Genomic DNA, 21603 nt, shown 5'->3' on the forward strand with positions numbered 1-21603 from the left:
AGCTGTAGCTGAGGCGGGGCGTGCAAACTGCATCCATTCCTGTCATATCTGGCCACACAGCTGCTTACTCTGGGCTGCTGCGCACATTATGTCAGTGCTTCTCTCTCTCTCTTCTTCCTTTGGCATTGAGTAGCTGCCTGACAGGAAAAGGCTGCTGTTCCCATCTCTCTGCATTCCATACCTGCTGCAACACACCGTGCTCTTTCGGAATCCAGCCTGTTTCTTTCCTTTCTATTGGCTCGGAAAGCGCTCACTCACGGAGCCAGCATCATCACTGGCTGGGAATCACGGCAGTCAGCCATTCTGTTGCCTTGGATACCTCACTTTTGCGGAAGGAGTGGGAAGGTATTGGTGCAGAGAGGGCTGTCATATACTGTGGGCGGGACAAGGGCTGGGGGCGGAGTTAGACAGATGTGGGCATGGTTCTTCTCCTGCTTTTGGTATTGAGTTGCTGCCTGGTAGGGAAAGCAACAGCAACAGCAGCAGTAACAGCAGTAACAGCAGCAGCAGCAGCAGGCAAGCGAAGGAGGAGGTGGGGAGAAGGTCCCTGGGCAGAGCAGGGAGGAGAGGAGGTGAGTGACAGTATAATCTACAGGAGTGGGGCTTCCCTGCCCCCTGGGCCTGAGGATCCCCCCATGAATGTTGCATGGCAAAACCAGCCAGTGCCCCTATACAACTTACCCACTGCTCTCTGCAATCACCACCCTCTATATAACCCAAAGAATCTGCCAGCACCTTTCTTGTATTGCTAGAAGCCTCACATCTGGGTATATATTCCCAACCCCAGAGCCCTTCAGCCAGCAACACTTCCAAAGCATCATGATGTCTACTGACTGAGCCAACAGCCCTGTGCCTTCCATTCCCAATTATGCTGGCCCACACCTTCCTATTTATATCTGCATAAATTGCCAGAGCCCTATACCACAGCCCACCACCCAGAAGCACCCTAGCCCACTAACACCCTGTCTTACAAGCAGCACCCTACCCAAGTCTATTAACACCCTATCTCTTTAAGCAGCACCCAAGCATATCAACGCCCAGTCGCCCAAGCAGCACCCTAGCTTGCCAGCTGCAGTTTCTCCAAGCAGCACCCCAGCCTACAAACACCCAGTCCATCCAAGCAGACCCTAGAATGAGCTTTCATCCTCCTTCTCAAAAACCTGCCCAACACCTTCCCATATATTAATGCAATCAGAGCACCTGGGAACATCCTACTGCACATTCCTCATCAGATAACTGGTTAGCAGTGATTGTGAAGCTGCCATGCTAATCACTGCTATTACCCTGGCTTTTTATCCCTGCCATTCTCTTCAGCTGCAACTGAAACACACTGGCATTTTATAGGGAGCACAAGGCTTAGCCTCCCTAAAATCATCCGGAGCTGTACCTCCCTCCCCATTCAGCTCATCTGTACAATATGTAAGGTAGATGGGGCTTCACTTATAATTTCTATTGATCTGACTGCTTTATATCAATAAGCTTTTAGTTTAGAGGTATTTCTATTGTATTGTGCAGGAATGCAATGGTAGCTAATTTGCAAAGTGGTGAAAACCTGCCATTTTGCCAACCTGGCTGTTGCTGGAGAAGTGTCCTATTTTTACACCATGGAAGATGCTGTTTCTTTCTCTCTCGCTGGTGGGTAGCATGAGTAATGCTGGATGGCATCTTGCAGTTAGTACATATTGTAATTCATGCATTAGGTGGGTAGAATTATTAAGCCCTTATGTCTATAATGTTTATAATAGGAGGTTTTCTTCCTTGCTTTGAGCATTCGTTGTGCTTTTATCAGGGAATGTTGTAAAAAGAACCGCAATTTCCTTCGATTAAACAAAAGAAGTATAGTGAATAATCCATTGTTTTCTGTGATGCCCATTATACGTTACATATATACTTTTCCATCATGTTGTTTCTGTTTCTTGAACATGCTGTTGTTTTCAGCAGTAAGTAATTTTGGGCCAAATTATATAGTTTTAAGGTGAGTTTACCTACTATGCCAAAATATCAACTGTGTAGTCCCATTGTAAAGAGTGCAGATGGGATGGTTGTGGCTACAGATGACTTGCTGGAAGTTTTTAACAGATGTTTTGGGGGCTGATTATTATTTTTAGTCATTTCCCTGTGCTCCATTTTGTTCCTTCGTTCTTTTTATTACAGTGGAAGAAATCCTGGATTGTATTCAATAAATCACTGTTGCATTTGATTTGTGTATCTGTCAATTGTGAAATATTGTTTAACAATTTTGTGTACAGGGATGGGAGCTGTTATGCAGAATGTTTAGGACCTGGTGTTTTCCGGATAACAGATCTTTCCGTAATGTGGATCTTCATACTGTACCTAAAGTCTAATGGAAAATTGTGTAAATATTAAATATTTGCTTCCAATAAGGATTAATCATATCTTAGTTTGGGTCAAGTACAAATTATTGTTTTATTGTTAAAGAGTAAGAGAAATCTTTTCCTTTTTACAAAATTGGAATATTAGGATAAAATGGAGGCTATGGGAGACTCCATAATTCAGAGCTTTCTGGATAACAGGTTTCCAGATAATAGATCCCATACCTGTATTTGATACATGACATGTTTAGTTACATAAGTAATCTGTATTTTACTCTGCTTGTCAGCAGCTCTGTGGGCTGGGAAAAGGTACATACCCCATTGCTATTTTGTTTTCAGGATAGGGAAACTACCCAGGTATCCTACACAGTGATTGATGGAAGTGAAAACGATATATTATGAATCAATATACCCTATGCCCTATATATATATAGCAAGTCCAAATATTATATTACATGTGTTGTATCTGACAGACCAGAACTAAAAATGAGAGATATGATACAGGTGTGTAATTGGATTACATATAAATGTCATTTTAACACATATTGAAAATAATGCTGTTATACGCTGGGCAAGATTTCTGAAGCACCCCTAGGCCACTTGCAACCCCTACCCCCACCTCTCATGACCTCCCCTCACCCAGCATCTAAACTCTTGTTTCATAGCCCTTGCACCAATGTTTCTGTAGATCTATAAGCTTGTTATCAGCTAAGACTACTCATTCTGTGCCTTATTTAGCCAAATACAATGAACAGGCTTTTGGGTGCAAGGGACAAATGTAGAGACTTGTGTATTGACTAAAGTAGTTACAATTCATGGAATTGTGAGCCTGTTGCCCCAGGCAAACTTATTACACCTTTGTTTTTAAACAAATGACCAGAAAATGCTGCCTGCATATTGGTTGCTATGAAATATTAGATCTGGCACCAACCGAGTGCTATTAAACAAGCACTTCAAAACTGCTGTGTGCACTTTCACAAACCAGAGGTCAACGGTGGATTAAAAAGTAACTTTATTTCCCCAACATTTCTCCTCCTAATGCGTTTCATGTGTTAACACATGTAGTCACATGCCTATGACTACGTGTGTTAACACACGAAACGCGTTAGGAGGAGAAATGTTGGGGAAATAAAGTTACTTTTTAATCCACCGCTGACCTCTGAGGGTTTGTGAAAGTGCACGCAGCAGTTTTGAAGTGATTGTCGGCTAGACCTCCCTAAGCTACGGGTTCGGGGCGTCGCACCCGAGCCAGAGTCCTGGAGCGGTGAGTAACCTGACTTCAATGCTTAATGAGAGTAACAATTTAAGCGACTGGTCCCGGGCATTCGCACCTGGACCCATCCAGTTAAAGGATGAACGATTTTAAGGAGGATCCAAAAAGTATTGTTCATAAATATTTATACTATTAAACAAGCATCATCCTCATGTCTAGTGATGGACGAATCTGACCCATTTCGCTTCGGTGAAAATTCTGTTTTGTAGACACTAGTACAAAATTATGTTTTATGGGCAACTATTGTATGATATATGTCAGTCTCTTTTATGATCCCCTAATGAATAATGTCTTCTCTCTGTTATCATTATTTAAATATGTAATAATGGGCACGAATTATCAACTAGAGGCTGTATCTGTTCAACACAAAATCATATCATTTATATTTTATTAAAAATAAGATTTAGTTGCAATGATACAAAATTCATTCTGGCATGAAAATAATTGCCTGATTATTGCTCCTTGGGAGGATTAGGATCAGAATAGTAGGAATACATTCAAATGCATTCAGATGATCTGACGCAGTTAACAAATAAATGTCCCTGACAGTCAGAAAAGTTTTGTTAAATAGGGACAGTATCGAACTGTGAGGATTTCTTGGTTCCATATTTGATAAATGATCCTGCTAGCTCATGATTTTCTAGAGGATTTTATCTTCCTATTCCTTCTCCTTTTTATACAGGTATTGTTTCCAGCATCTCTCCTGATTTTATCTATTCAGGGTCAGGATTACCAGTTACCCTTTATTCCATCTGCCTCTTCATGTAGCTTGTGTAGCTAGAGGACTGTGTGCCCTTCCGTCTTAAGGTTCTCTTACTGTCTCCTCTCTTTTCCTCCTTCCTTAGCTGCTCATAGAGGGAGCAGATCTCACTATATCTAACACTGCATTTATGTATCTCCAAAGTTGACTCAGCCATGTTATTTTCCTTCTCTTAGATTCATTGTTGCTCTTTACATGGCCCCTTTCTCTTGAAATCACATTCAGAGGATTTAAATAACTATCACTCTGAGTGAGTTAGCTATTGATTGAATTAATAAAATGTAGACTGATGATATAAGATGATATAAGATGTTCATATTTATGATATTTGAAATCATGTAGAACTAAAAACTAAATAATGGAAAGATGATATGGTGTTATTAATGCAAGTTAGCTTAACATACACTATTGCTTGTCATGTATATACTGTATACTCAACTAAACATGGATTAAACATAGATTATTTTAGAATGTAGTAAAAAAAATAGACATCTATTCATAATATAAACTCTGTGTACTCATTTATAGGTGGGCAAAATATTATATTTATATGGTATTTCATTTATTTGTAGGTTAAAGCAATCATGAAGATTGAGTGAGGATGACTTCTGCTTGCATTAAATGGGGACTAAAGTGAAGATGAATTTAAGTTTCATTTCATAGAAATCAGAAACTGTCTACTTTGGCGGGGGGGGGGGAGCTCAGGTGTCTGCATCCTCAGATTTCACACACTCTAATTTGCCAGTGAAGTGTTAGCCCTGGTAATGCTGCATGGTGATTGGATAAGCTAGACCCCCAAAGAAGAAGTAAGTTGAGGACTGAGGTGCCACTGCGGATGTCCTATCCAGTCCGCCTCATTTACATATCATTAAATACAATTGACCAGCACGATTCAAGCAAATGAAAATGGACCTGAACAGTAGAGATTTTGTCCCAAACTTCCTTCTTTGGCTTCATGCACATTTGCCCTCAAACTTTTGGGATTGGGGGATCCACTGCTGCTATCATTGGGGATCATCTGAAAAAAGTGTCTACCAACATGGGCTATTCGAATTGTAAACATCCCATTGAAATTTAATCCGATAAAAATTCTGTATGATTTGTGAAACAGACAAGTTACTCTTCAGTTTCCCCATCTCAGCAATCTGTCTCCCTTCATGTAGGAGCTTGAGCCAGATTTTGATGAATAGTTAGGTACACATCAATACATTGGTGTGTGCTCCCTTTGCCTAGGCACTGTATTAGATCTAACTGTCTTTCAAAATAACCAACTCTGACACAAAGCTGCATGTAGCGAGATAGATGGTGAGAGGGGGATACTTGATTTTTTTTTGAAACAGTACAGAATTTATTCTTAAAAAGTGCACAATGGAAAACTCCCATAATGTATCACCAAGTGGTTAGATAAAGGATTCCAAGTTAGCCGTTACCAATCAGCAGGGAAAGTGAGTAAAATTTTGTAAGGGTCCACCGCTGTGCTCTCTTATATACAATTTTTATTTTCTCTATAGTTCCTCTATAGTTTATTTTTCTCTATAGTTCCTTTTTAAAGGCGTGCCAATACTGTATATATATTGAAGATAACATTCTGCTATGTATATGAATTTTCAACTATTTGCTTTGCAAAAAGCCAAAACTTTGTTACAAACTACACAGGCTTTCTGGCTTATGTTTAGCAAACAAAGGGTACTGTGGTTGTAAATAATTCAAATAGAATTGGAAAATGAGTTGTGAGCTTATATTGAGTTGACATGACATGACATAACATGACATAATGAAAGCCACGCAAAGATCGGCTGTATGTGTCACATGATATGGAATCTCCAACAGAGTTTTATTGGCAGTGGAACGTCAAATTGCTATGATGTGTTGAATGGGTATAAAAGGAACAGCAAACCTTCACTGTGGAGAGCAGGATGAAGAGCAGGCTGTGTGCTTTGTTTTGTGGAGAGTAAGATGATTTAATATTCTTTATATGTTAATGTTATATCCTTAGATGAAAATACATCCTGGGCAACCAAACAACTATAGTCTAGGCTACACATTACATAACCTGTTGTGTTTTGTTAACCACAGTAGCCCTATCACAAGGATAATCCATGCTTCTGGTAGTTGTTTCCTGGAGCTTAATTCTTATTTTTTTCATCCTTTCTCCTCCTGTCTGTGATGCCTCAAAAGTAAAGAATTCTGTGAGTGCTTTAGAACATAAGCTTAGAGAGTGTGGCAAAATATACTGAAAAGAAGAGGTTTACTTGTAGCAAGATCAGCTTGTTAGGGACCCATGTGGTTGCCAGATAAGGCTGATCTGATCATTTTACTCCTGGGAACTCATTTCCAGGAGTAGACAACACCAATGCATGCGTGCTATGTCTACTAAACAATATGTAAAACATTAAATAAACCCAACAGAATTATTTTGCCTCCAATAAGGATGAATTAGATCTTAGTTTGGATCAAGTAAATGGTACTGTATTTGATGAAAATTAAGTTTATGGGAGCTCGCCTTCCTGTAATTTGGAGCTTTCTGGATAACAGGTTTCCAGATAGTGGACTCCATACCTGTAAATAATTTATAGTGCTGGCTGTGTGCTTGGCTTTAGGCTTTTAGTGGGGCTTTATGAGCCAGAATGAAATTGAAGAATCAACTTGAGGCACTTTCTTTTTAGTAAGGAAGCATGCTGCTATTCTACTATGATCCACAGCAAAGTAGAGAACCAAAAGAACCATAATATGATGTTAACAGTAGGGAGGCACCAAATTCAGTATTTGGATTGGGATTTTGCCTTTTCTTTAGCAGAATTTGGATTCGGTCGATCTAAGTGCCTTGTGTAAAGTTTCAAACGAACAAGGACTTTATATTTGGCCCTTACTCTAATATGCATATGCAAATTAGGATATGGGTTGAGTTCAGGAATCCTCCTTCAAAGATTCGGGATTCAGCCAAATACCCAAATAATGGAAATGACGCATCGCTAGTTTTAAAAAGGGCCATATTTATTAGACTTATGCGCCACACAGGGGTTGTTTCAGCCAGGAAAAAACACAAAAAATATCAGCTTATTGTCTATAGTCCCTAGCATCAATAGGTGTGATTAAGCAGGGGTGTATTTATTTGTGTCTATAAATTTATTTTTTAAATTTAAAAAAAAAAAAATCGCCCAGTATTTCCATAAAATCCGGTGAAAGCGTTGGGGGATGGTGAGGGGTATGGGGCCGGGCTGGTTGGCGGAAGTGATGTCACATGCACACATTGCGTGATGTCACGCGAATGACATGCTGACGCAGGGCGCCATTAGAAATCACAGGCCCCTGTACAACAAATTTTTGGGGCCCCCTGGGCCTTGCCCATCCGGCCCCACCCCAGATCTCAGCCACTTCACATCACAGTTAAAAGACCACACAGACATCAGCGCTAAAAAAGGTAATCCCCCCAACACACAAGTTATAAAAAGCTATTGGTGATCAGGGCCCCCCCTATAAGTTAAAAAAGAAAACATTGGTGCCAGGGCCCCCATAAAAGTTTTTTTTAAAAAGCATTGGTGCCAGGGCCCCCCTTACAAGTAAAAAAAAATTGGGGCCCCAAAGAATATTTTTTTTAAAAAAACATACAAGTTAAAAAAAAATGGTGGCAGGGGCCCATAGATAATTAAATAATACATTGGTGGCCAGGGAATTAAAAAAAAGCAGGGTTTTGCATATGAGCTGTTTTATGCAATATCTTTTTGTAGAGACCTACATTTTTCGGGGGGGGGTATAGTTTTCCTTTAAGCTCGATTAAGTGGAAGAGGGAGGATTTGAACAGCACACAAGTACCTTCTAATGAATGGCAATTGGCCTTGCATTTGTAAATGACCCTTTATTTATTTATTTATTAATTTATTTGTAGTTGGTGGACAAATAGTTATCATCTATAAGTACATAATGTATATTGGTGTACTGGTGTTACTGCAATCTTAAAGATTTGTCGTTTAGTATAACCATGGAGTGTAGCTAAGATTTAATGAATGTGCTTCATACACTGTTTTCCATGTTACTTTTACAATATACATAATTTCGTAAGGTGCTTTGTTAACCTAACATTTGTTTCCTTTTCCTGTGGTAACCAGTTCAGTTTTGCCTTTGGGCATAGCAAATGTGAACTTACCAGCTTGTTAGATCAGGCTCAGTTAATCTATGACTCAGAACATGAATTGCTTGCAGCAGGAAAAAAAATGGTTGGCTTCAGAAAAGAAAAAACTAATTATATTTACAAAACTGATTTATCAGACATCCAGTTTAGTGGATTCTGGGGTATTATGAAAGTTCCTGTGTAATGGACAAAGTCTGATTTTCCTGCAGTGTTGTGCTAGACTTCATGCTAGTCTTGTTGCCCCTTCACATATATACTGGTTCGTAAATTATTTCACACATATCTTTCTAGTTCCTTACCAAGTTTAGGATCTTTGACCGTTTATATTGCCTTGCAGACAATTTAAAGGTCTTTTTTTAATGCAATTTAATCGATAGAACAGAATTTTTCAAAAGAGGATTTTCATGCCATTAGTATGGCTTCAGCATTTGCTCTTTGTTTCATATGTTCTTGGCAAAGGAAAACCACATTACATGCGTTTGACTTCATTTGCAATGACTCATTTCTTTTATGACTTTTTGGCTTGTATTTAGAAAGCTGTGTTTTCAATTAGAATTTAGTCATTAATGCAGTTGATGAACTGTTCGTTAAGGACTTTTCTGTTTAATTGCTCTGAAAGGGTAGTATACCACTCTTTGGGTCAAATGTAAGAGAAAAAATTATGATTTAATTTGCAAATAAAATATATTCAGAAAAACAATTCACACAAAATTAAAAAGAAGGGTCATTCAGCATTTCCAAAGGGATCTTGTGTATTATGGAGAGAATATACCAATATGTATGCCTGTTATTTGCATTTTGTTTCAGGGTCTGCTGCCTCTTTTGTTTTATCCCTGGAGTCAGGGAGATCCATGTCCATTTCAGATTATTCCAACACAGTTGAGGGAGCTCCTGCATTAGCCAATGTGCCTTACTTAGCTCTGCATAGGCTTTTGTCACTTAGAACTAGAGACTGGCTGACCCAAAAGCTATCCAACCAATAGGTCTTTGAATGTGACAGTTAGGGGCACATTTACTTAGGGTCGAATCCCAAGGCTTAATTAACCCTCGATAACGACCGTCGAAGCAAAATCCTTCGACTTCAAATATCGAAGTCAATGGATTAACTGCATTTCCTTCGTTCGTATGATCGAAGGAAAAATCATTCGATCGAACAAATAAATCCTTCGATCGAACGATTAAATCCTGCGAATCGAACGATTAAATCCTTCGAATCGAACGATTAAATCCTTTGAATCGAATGATTAAATCCTTCGAATCGGACGATTAGAAGGACCTTCCCCATAGGCTAACATTGATGCTCGGTAGGATTTAGGTGTCGAAGTAGGGGTCAAAGTTTTTTTAAAGAGACACAAGGATTTTGCTTTGACTATCGAATGTTCGAATAGTCGAATGATTTTTAGTTCGAAATTCAAAGTATTTTTTATTCTATTCCTTTACTCAAACTAAGTAAATGTGTCCCTTAATGTCTGGGCATGCATTATATCATAGTTGTGACCTTTCACAACAAAAGCTATTGTGAATCCTGGTGTTAAAATGCATTAGCACTGCAGCCACAGTCCCGCTGGTAGGCATGCAGGCACGCGCAGCCCTATATGCAGTTAAATATTGGAATAGATATTAAAAATGTTAATTCCATAACACCATGTAGAAGGTAAAAGCTGCCAAGTTCTTGTTGAAGTTTAGAGCTTAGAATCCATCATATTCTTACAGCACGCTTATAATGGTGCCAAAATTGTCCTACATTAAAGTTATGGGCTAGACATGGCTGCACGCCAGTTCTTGAAAATTGGATAACAAATTTTAAGTTCATGCAGTAATTTTTTTCCCGGTGTTTAAGTAAGTAAGGTTGGTTAGATGAGTGCTCTTTAGATGAGTGCTGTAAACTGACTGGGGGAGCTGTTCTAGTGCACACTGTGTGCAAAACCAAAGCTCAAGTACAAGTGCAGTGTCAACCTGGAGACAGGGGGCTAGATCTAACCTTCTGCAAGAAGGGGGTCTGGGCAGTGATTACCTGTGGGTTGTTCTAGTAAACCAAATAGAGCAAGAGTTTTTTTGTAAGCATAGAAGAGAGGTAGTAGAGCCTATATCCAGAAAGCTCCAAATTACAGAATGGCCGTCTCCCATAGACTCCATTTTATCCAAATAATCCAAATTTTTAAAAATTATTTCCTTTTTCTCTGTAATAATAAAACAGTAGTTTGTACTTGATCCCAACTAATATGTAATTAATCCTTATTGGCAGCAAAACCAGCCTACTGGGTTTATTTAATGTTAACATGATTTTCTAGTAGGTATGAAGATACAAATTATGGAAAGATCCGCTACCTGGAAAACTCCAGGACCTGAGCATTCTGACCGGCACTCACCTCTCCTCATCCTGATGGCGGTCCCTAGCGGATCGAAACGCGTAGATGTCCGATTTTGCTATTATGAAGTAAAAGAAACTCTAACTAAACTTTTGTCATTAGTGCTTTCATTTTCTGTATATATATATATATATATATATATATATATATATATATATATATATATATATATATATATATATATATATATATATATATATATATATGTGTGTGTGTGTTAAAGTAAGTGCAACAAAAGATCTACAACTATAGGCATGTAAAGGTAATTTTTGTTGCTTCAAATGCATAGATCTCTTATATTTCTTCCACCTTTAAGCAACCTATTCAACAAAAGTAGGGATGCACTGAATCCAAATTCAGGATTCGGCCTTTTTCAGCAGGATTTGGCCGAATCCTTCTGCCCGGCCAAACCGAATCCTAATTTGCAGCATGGAGGGAAATTGCGAAATTGTAAAAAATGTTTTCCCCTTCCCACCCCTGATTTGCAAATGCAAATTCAGTTCGGTATTCTTTCACAAAGGATTCGGGGGTTCAGCTGAATCCAAAATAGTGGATTCGGTGTATCCCTAGACAAAAGGTTAAAGGAGAACAAAAGCTCCAATCCAAGGGGTGCCAAATGTTAGGGCACTGTTCGCTTGCATGGATCCTGGGCTAAAATGGATTCTGTTAAGAGGAGCACCGGCCCAGGGATTGCCCCTCATCTATCTGCACTTACTATATTGATCCAGTTGGACAGTCCCTTTAGTCCAGGTGTCCAAACTTTTTGCAACCAGGGCCAGATTTGGTGAGGTGAAAATGTGTGGGAGCCGACCATTTAGCCCGACATTCTTTGAACCATTAACACCATTTAACTTATTTTAACAAGGAATCGTGTAGCTGTAGCGGTAATATTTGGGTACATTAGTGAAATGATCTGCCACTTGGTCTATACTGCTGCCTGCATGCCGAAGGTGTTAGCAATAGACAGGTACTGGCATGTAGTGGCGCACCACTCTCGCATACTTCTTTAGCGCTGAAGGTGCAATAGAAGTAGTGACATGCCAGTACAGTAAGATGCAGTATGCGAGAGCGGTGTGTCACTACGTTCCAGTATGTGTCTATTGCTAACACCTTCAGCACACAGGCAGCAGTATAGACCAAGTGGCAGATCATTTCACTAATGTACCCAAATATTACTGCTACATCTACATGATTCCTGATCGCACTATGCTGGCGGGTCGCATTATTATTAATTTCATGAAGGAGGCTGAGGGCCGATGTAAATTTGATAAAGGGCTGCAATTGGCCCTCAGGCCGCACTTTGGACATGCCTGCTTTAGTCCATTGATTCCGGGCCACCATTAGAAACTTTGGGGCACTATACAAGTTACCTATATGGGGCCCCATAAACACGAGCACAGTACCAGCATTTTTGGCCATACCCCTTGTGTGTCAACTGTCAGGTAGGTTTTTCTGGGACAAATGGTTGAACTTGTTGGATGGTTTTACTATAATACAAACTGACTGATCATTTTTTAAAAAAACAACAAATATAAGTATAGAAGAAACAGACCTTGTATCTGCTGGGGACTCAGGAACTCTGGGGCTCAAAGAATTGATAACCAACAACAATATATGTTTATGGAAAATGTCTTGTATATATACTATATATACTAATGTATTTTCCATGTTGATTGAAAGTTACAAGTACAACCTACAAGGCATTTCATCACTGCCAGCAATATTGAAGCTATATGAAGATGGTGTCTGCTTTTGGGAACAAACCAAATAACTACTGGTTAGGAAACTGACATACTGCCCTGTTGGCCATCTTGTGTTTGTATCTGAATTTTTTTTTAGTACAATTTAAATTTATTAGGAGTCTGTACATTTTTGCTGACTTCAACACCGGGTACCCAAAATTGCTTCTAACTCCAACTCCACGTTGGGCAGACCCAACCCCCACCAGCTATCAAGCTCCCTAGCCCAGCTACCTGCACTACCCAAACTGAAGGCCTGCAAAACCGAACATGATCTCACTGTTGGGCTGAAGTGATTTCCAGGTCAGAGGAACCAGAATTACTTTCAATGCTGGGAAGTGGGTTGAATGCAAGCCTGCAATAGGCCCAGGTACCCAGGTAGAGTACACATGGACCACCCTCATATTCAGGGAATTTCTGCCTGAAACCTGAACATTTTGCAGGTATTCTGCAGGAATCTGCTGGTCCGTGGTCCGATGAAAGAGCTGTAGCTTTAGTCCAACCACATAAGAAATCACACACATACCTATTCATCATTTCTACAGAACTGAGTGGAAATTACTTGACTGTCCATTTTCATACAAGTTGACACTTCCAATGTTATGCTGGAAACGAAACAGCCTCAACATAAGCAGTCTTTTTTCAGAGACACCATTAGTCCCCTTGCTGAACCTTGGCTGCGTCTCCATTGTGGATGAGTGCTCTTAGGCAAATAAGCAGAAAGGGATGGAGCTCATAAAATTCCATTCAATTGGCAGAATGTTTTCAGCTGGAGGGCTTCAGATATAGCTAATGTGCCTCTGTGTTATTGTTGGTAGCAAAATCTGGTTTTGTGATTTCTCTTAACCGCATTCTTACCGTGGTATTTTTCTTTGTATTATATGACGCCATTATATTAGTTTTCTTTGACAGGATGCCCTGTGTGTATATTGCAAGCTAAAATGTGTGCCTGCACACAGACAATGTACGATGTGCAAATGTATCTGGATTTTAAGACTAAGGGGCACATTTACTAAGGGTCGAATTTCGAAGTGGTAAAACTTCGAAATTCGACCATCGAATTTTAGAAATTCAATAGTCGAAGTTTTTTTTTTGAGTGAATTTTGCTTTTAGTTTTCGATGGAATTCAAATCGTTCGATCGACCGTAGAAATCGTTGGTATCAAACGATTCGAACGATTTAATAGATCGATCAAACGTTTTTTTTTTAAAAAAAAAAAACCTTTGACTTCTAAAAACTTTGCCAAATACTAGCTATAGGTTCTAGGAGGTCCCCATAGGCTAACATATTAATTCAGCAGGTTTAAGGTGGCGAAGTGTCAAAGAGACAGTACTTTGATTTTCGAATGGTCGAATATTCAAAGTTTTTTCAATTCAAAACTTTGAATATTCAACCATTCGAAAATCGAATTTGCCCCTATATATCCTGTTCCCATTATAAAACATATTTCAGGAATATTTAGAGTAATATTGAGAAATATTTTTCCAATGAAAGAAGTTACACGTACAGGTATCCAGAATGCTTGGTACCTGGGGTTTTCCAGATAATGGGTATTCCTTTAGTTTGGATGTCCATACCTTAAGTGTACTAAAAATTATTTAAAGATTGACAAAACCCAATAGGTTTATCTGTTACGGTAACTCCAATAAGGATTATTTTATAGTTGGCAAATACAAGTTACTGTTGTAATATTACACATCACTAACAGACAGATAGACGATAGATAGATAGAAAGATAGATAGATAGATAGATAGATAGATAGATAGATAGATAGATAGAGAGATGATAGATAGATAGATATATTAGAAGGCTAGATAGATATAGATAGATAGATAGATAGATAGATAGATAGATAGATAGATAGATAGATAGATGGATGGATGGATGGATGGATGGATGGATGGATGGATGGATGGATAGATGGATAGATAGATAGATAGATGATAGATAGATAGATAGATAGATAGATGAATTGATAGATAGATAGAGAGACAGACAGACAGATAGATATGATAGATAGACAGATAGATGATAGATAGATAGATAGATAGATAGATAGATAGATAGATAGATAGATAGATAGATGGATAGAGAGATGATAGATAGATAGATATATTAGAAGGCTAGATAGATATAGATAGATAGATAGATAGATAGATAGATAGATAGATAATGGATGGATGGATGGATAGATGGATAGATAGATAGATAGATGATAGATAGATAGATAGATAGATAGATAGATAGATAGATAGATAGATAAAAGGCTAGATAGATAGATGAATTGATAGATAGATAGATAGAGAGACAGACAGATAGATATGATAGATAGACAGATAGATGATAGATAGATAGATAGATAGATAGATAGATAGATAGATAGATAGATAGAAGGCTAGATAGATAGAAGGCTAGATAGATAGATGAATTGATAGATAGATAGAGAGACAGACAGACAGATAGATATGATAGATAGACAGATAGATATGATAGACAGATAGATAGATAGATAGATAGATAAAATATAGATATTTGGATCAGTCACTTCTGATTTTGCTGAATAACCATAAGTTAATGTAATAAATGTATCATATGGTAAGCACCAGCGAGATTAACTACTACAACTACTACAAATATTGCCTTTCTTAATGCCAAGACCAGCCATGGATGGTTTCTTTCATCCTATAATTTCCAATGTCCTTGTGGTAGGACCCCTGTGCCCAATTTGGTGGAAATCATCTCTCTTGACTTTTACATAATATGAGTAGCTAGGGAGGTCTTGCATTTGCATTATGTGAAGCGTATTGATTTTATAAGTACAGCCAAATCCAGATTTTTGCATTTTCCAGGGGACCAGGGTAAAAAACTTAAATTCTAGGAAAAGGTTAAATGGGGGAATTTCTGTAAAAATGGTCGAAACTACAAAAAAACTTGAAATGCAGAAAAAAATCCAGGAAAACTGGTATGTAAAATGCATTACAATTATTTATCATTTTTACAGGTATAAGATCCGTTATCCAGAAACCCACTATCCAGAAAGTTCCAAATTACAGGAAGGCCATCTCCTTCAGACTCAACTTTAACCAAATGTTTAAAATTATTTTCTTTTACTCTGTAATAATAAAACCGTCACTTGTACTTGTTCCAGACGAAAATTTGATTAATCCTTATTTGAGCAAAAGAGGATTTATTTAACCTTTAAATTATTTTTTAGTAGACAAGGTATGGTGATCCAAATTGTGGAAAGATCCCTTATCCGGAAAACCACAGGTCCCAAGTATTCTTGATAACAGGTCCCATGCATGTTATTGCTTTTTAAAAGCACTATTTGTTTGCTTGCTTATAGTCACTGAACCTCTGGTTCTGACTCCTTAAACAATGTAGCGGAGCGCAGTTTATTAACAGACATAGAAGAGAATTTAAATGAGAAAGGGATAAGCAAATACTTCTTTTAATTACAATTACTTTTATAAATTATATTAAAACCTTTTCATTTTTAATGTGTATTGAAAAATGTCTTTCAATTTAATTTTTCATTATTATACAAAGTTTTTGGATGGACAACCAATGCCTAATATTAAAACATTGTTCATTTAGACGACTGGGACTTTCATCTTCATTTGTACTCTGAACGGAATTGATTTTATTCTCGCTGAATGGCGTGTAACCTTGAATTCAGGAAGGGCGGCCAGTTCATACCAATCCAAATTGAAAGGCTTGTATATTTGTTTAAGATTATTGGCCAATTTACTCTCCTCCCTGTTCCCTCTAGGAATGTATGACATAGTTAAAGTGATTTATTTAATTGTTTTTTGAAAATATAGTTTATAAATCTATTACAGAACTGGAAAATCGAATGTGTTGTTAAAGTTACTGAACTGCTATTTAAGCGTTTATTGGTCCATTTTTAGTAGGGATTTACTGATTCCTGGATCTAATCAAAGCCTTTTTTTTTGCAGTCCATTAGAATTTGCCTCAGCTATATATGAATCTTAAATGTCTTTTTCTCAAATTTAAATATTTATGGTTTGTCTAAATCTTTGGGGAAGTATTTGAAGAAGATTCTTGTGGAGATAACAAACATTCTGTGGGCTCTTGGACATCAGTAGATTTACTAAACAATGATAGTGAATAAGTCTGTTGTCCTATAGAGACCTTCCCAAATCCTGATCAAAATTAGTAAGTATACTTTCTTGGGAGAAAGGTGTTGTTCACCTTTAAATTAACTTTTATATGATGTAGAGAGATAATATGCAATTGGTTTTCATTTGTTATTACTTCTGTTTTTTTTTTATTTATTTAGCTTTTTAATCAGCAGCTTTCCAGCTTGCAATTTCAGAAATCTGGTTGCTAGGGCCCAAATTACCCTAGCTACCCTGCATTAATTTTAATAACAATCGGGAAAATGAATAGGCGAGGGCCTGAATAGAAAGATGAGTAATTAAAAGTAACAATAAAATTGTAGCCTCACGGATCAATAGATTTTTGGCTGCTGGGGCCAGTGAAGTCTACTAAATAAGTCTACTAAAAAATCAAGTAAACATGAAATAAACCCAATAGGCTGGTTTTGCTTCCAATAAGGATAATTATATCTTAGTTGGGATCAAGTATAAGGTACTGCTTTATTATTACAGAGAAAAAGGAAATAATTTTTAAAAATTTGTATTATTTGATTATAATGAAGTCTATGGTAGACGGCCTTTCTGTATTTCGGAACTTTCTGGATAAGGGTTTCCGGATAACCGATCCCATACCTGTACTGCATTGTGCTGTATCTATGGGTGCAGCTTATTAAACAGCAGACTCATCAGTTGTCCTAGCAGGTCAGTGTCTGTATTTTTCAGCCGATAAATGAATCATTCATTATCTCATTACATTTACAGAATTATTGCAGATTCATTGAATGAGGTCAAGGCTCATTTTTATTTCTGTGAGATCAATTGCAGTTAATATCTGCACTGAAATAAATGCCATAATTGGCTAGCCATGTCACCGACACTTCCGTTCAAACCGTATTGCTAAAGCATTTTCCTAAATCCTCATGATATTAAGCCAGACTTGGGCAGGGAGAGCGCTAGGGATTAGAGAAACAGAGAGGACAATTTACCTAAAAGCATGTTTGCATGTGACGTTGTTTATAAAGAAGTCCTTGATGGAGGTGACTATATGGTGCCAAAACACTGGATTTTTATATTGATTAACATTAAACTTTTATAGTAATAATAATGCATGTAGAACATTGTTATGTATTCAGTTAAAAGTCTGTCATTTCTTTGTGTCCTTAAAGGGGTTGTTCACCTTTGAGCTAACTTTTAGTATGATGTAGAGAGTTTGCAATTGGTTTTCATTTTTTATCATTTGTGGTTTTTGAGGTATTCTGGTTGCTAGGGTCCAAATTACACTAGCAACAATGCCTTGATTTGAATAATAGACTCGATTATGAATAGGAGAGGCCTGAATAGTAATAGAAAAGAGCAATAACAATAAATGTGTGACCTTAAAGAGCATTTGTTTTTAGATGGGGTCAGTGACCCCCTTTTGAAAGCTGAAAAGAATCAGAAGAAAAAGGCAAATAATTAAAAAGCTACAGTATAAAAAAATAAACAATGAAGACTAATAGAAAAGTTGCTTACACGTGGTCATTCTATACAATACTAAAAGTTTGACTACTAAAGAACGAATAAAGTAGTTCTCTTTTACATTAACTTTTAGTATGTTTTAGAAATTCCTGTTCTTAGCAGCGTTTTAATTAGTGTTCATTTTCATAGTTTTGAAAAATGATTTGCTTTTCTCTTCTGTGTTTTTCGATCTTGCAATTCTAAAATACAATCTGGTTATTGGGGGTCACTGACCCCAGCAGCCTAATAAAATATTGTTCTGTGAGGCTACAATTCAATTGTTATAGTTACTTTTCATTGCCTTACAGTCCCTCTCCTATTCATCTTCCAGTCTGTCTTTCAAACATCTGCCTAAATGCTAGGGTAAATTGCCCCCTACGACCAGATAGCTGCTGGATTTCCAAACTACAGAGCTCGTTGACAAAATAATTCAAAAACACACAAAATAAAGGCCAGTTGCACTCAGAATAACACTGTATCATACTTCAACCAAATTTAATTGTAAACTGTCAGCATTGGACTGGGGATCTGAGGCCCACCAGGGTTGCTGTGTCAGGGGCCATTGCCGGGCCCCCACACTATCGGCCTCCTGTGCCGTCGACAATCAGTCCCCTGTACAAAACTTTTTTCTCCTAATAGTCACAATATGATTGGGGTCAGTAGGATAGATCAGGGAGCTGGTCTGGTCCACAGGGTCCACCAGGTAGAGTACAGAAGCGGGTCGAGTACCCGCGGGTTGCGGGTAGAGGTTCCGGGTTCGGGTATAGACACGGGTGGACAGTTCTGCAGGTTTGTGGGTCTTCTCAATAGTGATTTTTACTCCTTCTTTTTTCTGATCACGTTTTTTTTCTGATCACTTCTGGTTTACAATGGCAGCACTTCCTGTTTTACTCCTTTTTTCTGATTACATCTACTTTCGATGATGTTACTTACGGTTTACGACAGCACATTCTGATTCTTGATGGTCTGCGGGTCCGGGTTGCAGATAAGGTACTCGCAGGTCGGGTCCAGGCGGGTAAGAATGCGGGTTGTGGGTCCGGGTTGCGGATTGCAGTTTGTGGGTACGGGTCGGGTACAGGTTCCAAAAAATGGACCCGCACAGGACTCTACCACCAGGTTTTTCCCAGTATCCTGCTAGCCCGGTCCAACCCTGTAAAGTACTCCTTTGAGTATAAAGAAGTATAACCCAGCATACCCCATCTAATGTATGTGTTCAGTTTATGGCATGTTGTCATAATCTATTTTATTTCTCTTTTTAAACACATAGGTGCTCATTGCTTTGGTGACCTCTCTGGTGTTCATGTGATACATGATTCATGTTGCTGCCTCGGTAAGACACTGCCTTTCCTGTATGAGCCTGTCTTTTTTATGCACATTATTTGCTAAAATGTGTAATTCTATATATCTCTGATATTGTTTTACTCTTGACCTTTGTTTATTGATTGAGTCTTCCGTATATGGTGAAATCAGCATTTGCAGACATGTCAGCTCAACACTTCGTTAGTACTAATTTACTCTTAGGTAAATTTGAATAGGGCGGGTACATATAGGTCGTATAGACGTCTTTATTTGTGATGTTGGTGCAAATGCTTGAAGTGGCCAATTATTAATAAAAATGTCCAAGGAAGCAAAATAAAGACAAAAGAGATCCTCTAATGCCCTAGAATTGAGCCAACCCTAAAACAAATGTGGCATGTCCCTTAAATGGTTGGAGAAAAATTAATAAAAGTTAATATAAAAATCTTTAATAGTTAGGACTGTTGAAGGCAATCCTGCTTTAAAATATGAAAAAACGCCAGCTTTTTTAGAACTTTTATGACTTTTCGGCATACAGGATATGATGTCACTGACATAAGATGTAGCTTCATTTTATCAGCTCATCAGGTCTAAAGGTGGCCATAGATGCAAAGATCCGCTCGTTTGGCGATGTTGCCAAACGAGCGGATCTTTCCCTGATATGCCATTAACAGGCATGGCTATATCGGGGGTAATCTGATTGTTCGGCCGTATGGCCGAACGATCAGATCACAATGTGCCATGAGCTCCGGCGGGATCGGTCGGGTCAAAATCAAACCTGACCGATCGACCAAACGACCGATCTCCGCCGGGTGAAAGATGTCGGCACACGCCACACACGATCCGAAAATCGTACGAATCCTCGATTCGTACGATCGGATCTGTGTGTCTATGGCCACCTTAAAGCGAAGAAGGAAACTCTGGCGAAAGAGGTACTGTTCTGTAAAATTCGCACTTTTGTAAATTTGCGGAGTACCGTGAAAATTCGACGGTCAGGTTCGCTAGCAAATTGTCCTCTACACCGGTTAGTAAATTGGCAATGTCCTTGCGGATGAGATTTCTGGCAAGTTTTCGCTAGCAACTGCCACTTCGCCCTTTAGTAAATCTGCCACTTTCTCTCCTCCGCCCTGTCTGATCACATGCAATAACAGGTCTGTCATCCACTGTCAGAATTTTGCGCTTAAATTGGGCATAACCCTGCCAATGAAAAGGCACCAAGGATCCGTAGAAACAGGCAGTTGGTGTCTCTGCATTCAGCATTGGATTGTAGCAGTTAATTATGTGTTTCAGTATGTCATAGTAAAATATCTAAATATTTCCCCTATGTGTGTATTTCCAGTTTATTGTGTTGTTTTTTAAAACTTGTACATCCATGTTTTTGTAATCTTTATATCGTCTGCATATTCTCACTGGCTGGGAAATACCTAATTATTCATAGGACATCATTGTTTCTTAATTCACCATGTAATCTGCATGAAATTTATACAGTTGAGAACTGATTGGAATATCTGTAACTGTAAGAAGCATTTAAAGTGAATTTGATGGATAAATGTAATAGTAGTTATCACAAATATTGTGATATTTGCACTGTATATGTAGCGCAACTCTGGACCTCTAACTGCCACTTTTCCAAAAGTTCAGTTGCCAGATTTTGTGGCACGTGCCCTATGCAGGCACCTTAGGGACACCCCCCTAAAGCTGGCGCTCTAAGTACCAGCTTTTATGTGTCTGTATTAGTGATGGGTGAATTTCTCCCGTTTAGCTTCGCTGAAAAATTCGCAAAACTGTGAAAAATTTTTGAAACTTGAAAATTGACGCCCGCAAATTTTGCCGCCATTGTTAAAGTCAATGGACATCCAAATATTGTTGACGCGTGGCGATTTTGACACGAGTGACTTTTCGAACGCACGGGCAAAATTGTTTTGGAAACGTGGAAATTCGCAGTGAATTCGTGCCAGCCAAATTTATTCGCCCATCACTAGTCTGTATATAGAATAAGGCTCCTGCCAGTTGCCCATGAGCAATGCAAGGGGTAAACCTGTACTGGTATTTTTTATTAATTTATAACTTTCCCTCTAATACGTT

General features: G+C 38.4%; 1 protein-coding gene across 7 annotated transcripts in view; it reads left to right on the forward strand.

Moving 5' to 3' along the window:
- Positions 1 to 312: 312 nt before the first annotated feature.
- Positions 313 to 21603, forward strand: part of cdkl5.S (cyclin dependent kinase like 5 S homeolog) — a 177788-nt gene continuing 156497 nt past the window's right edge. For 4 of the 7 annotated variants that reach the window (XM_018249045.2, XM_018249048.2, XM_018249047.2 and 1 more), the window contains exons 1-2: positions 432 to 572; positions 19490 to 19552. The gene's annotated coding sequence lies outside the window, so the exon portion shown is untranslated. Of the gene's footprint in view, positions 346 to 431; positions 573 to 19489; positions 19553 to 21603 lie in introns of those variants that run through there. The other 3 variants (XM_041583556.1, XM_018249050.2, XM_018249046.2) reach the window with 3 other exon arrangements.

Source organism: Xenopus laevis, chromosome 2S (genome assembly GCF_017654675.1).
Source record: "Xenopus laevis strain J_2021 chromosome 2S, Xenopus_laevis_v10.1, whole genome shotgun sequence".
NCBI lineage: Eukaryota > Metazoa > Chordata > Amphibia > Anura > Pipidae > Xenopus > Xenopus laevis.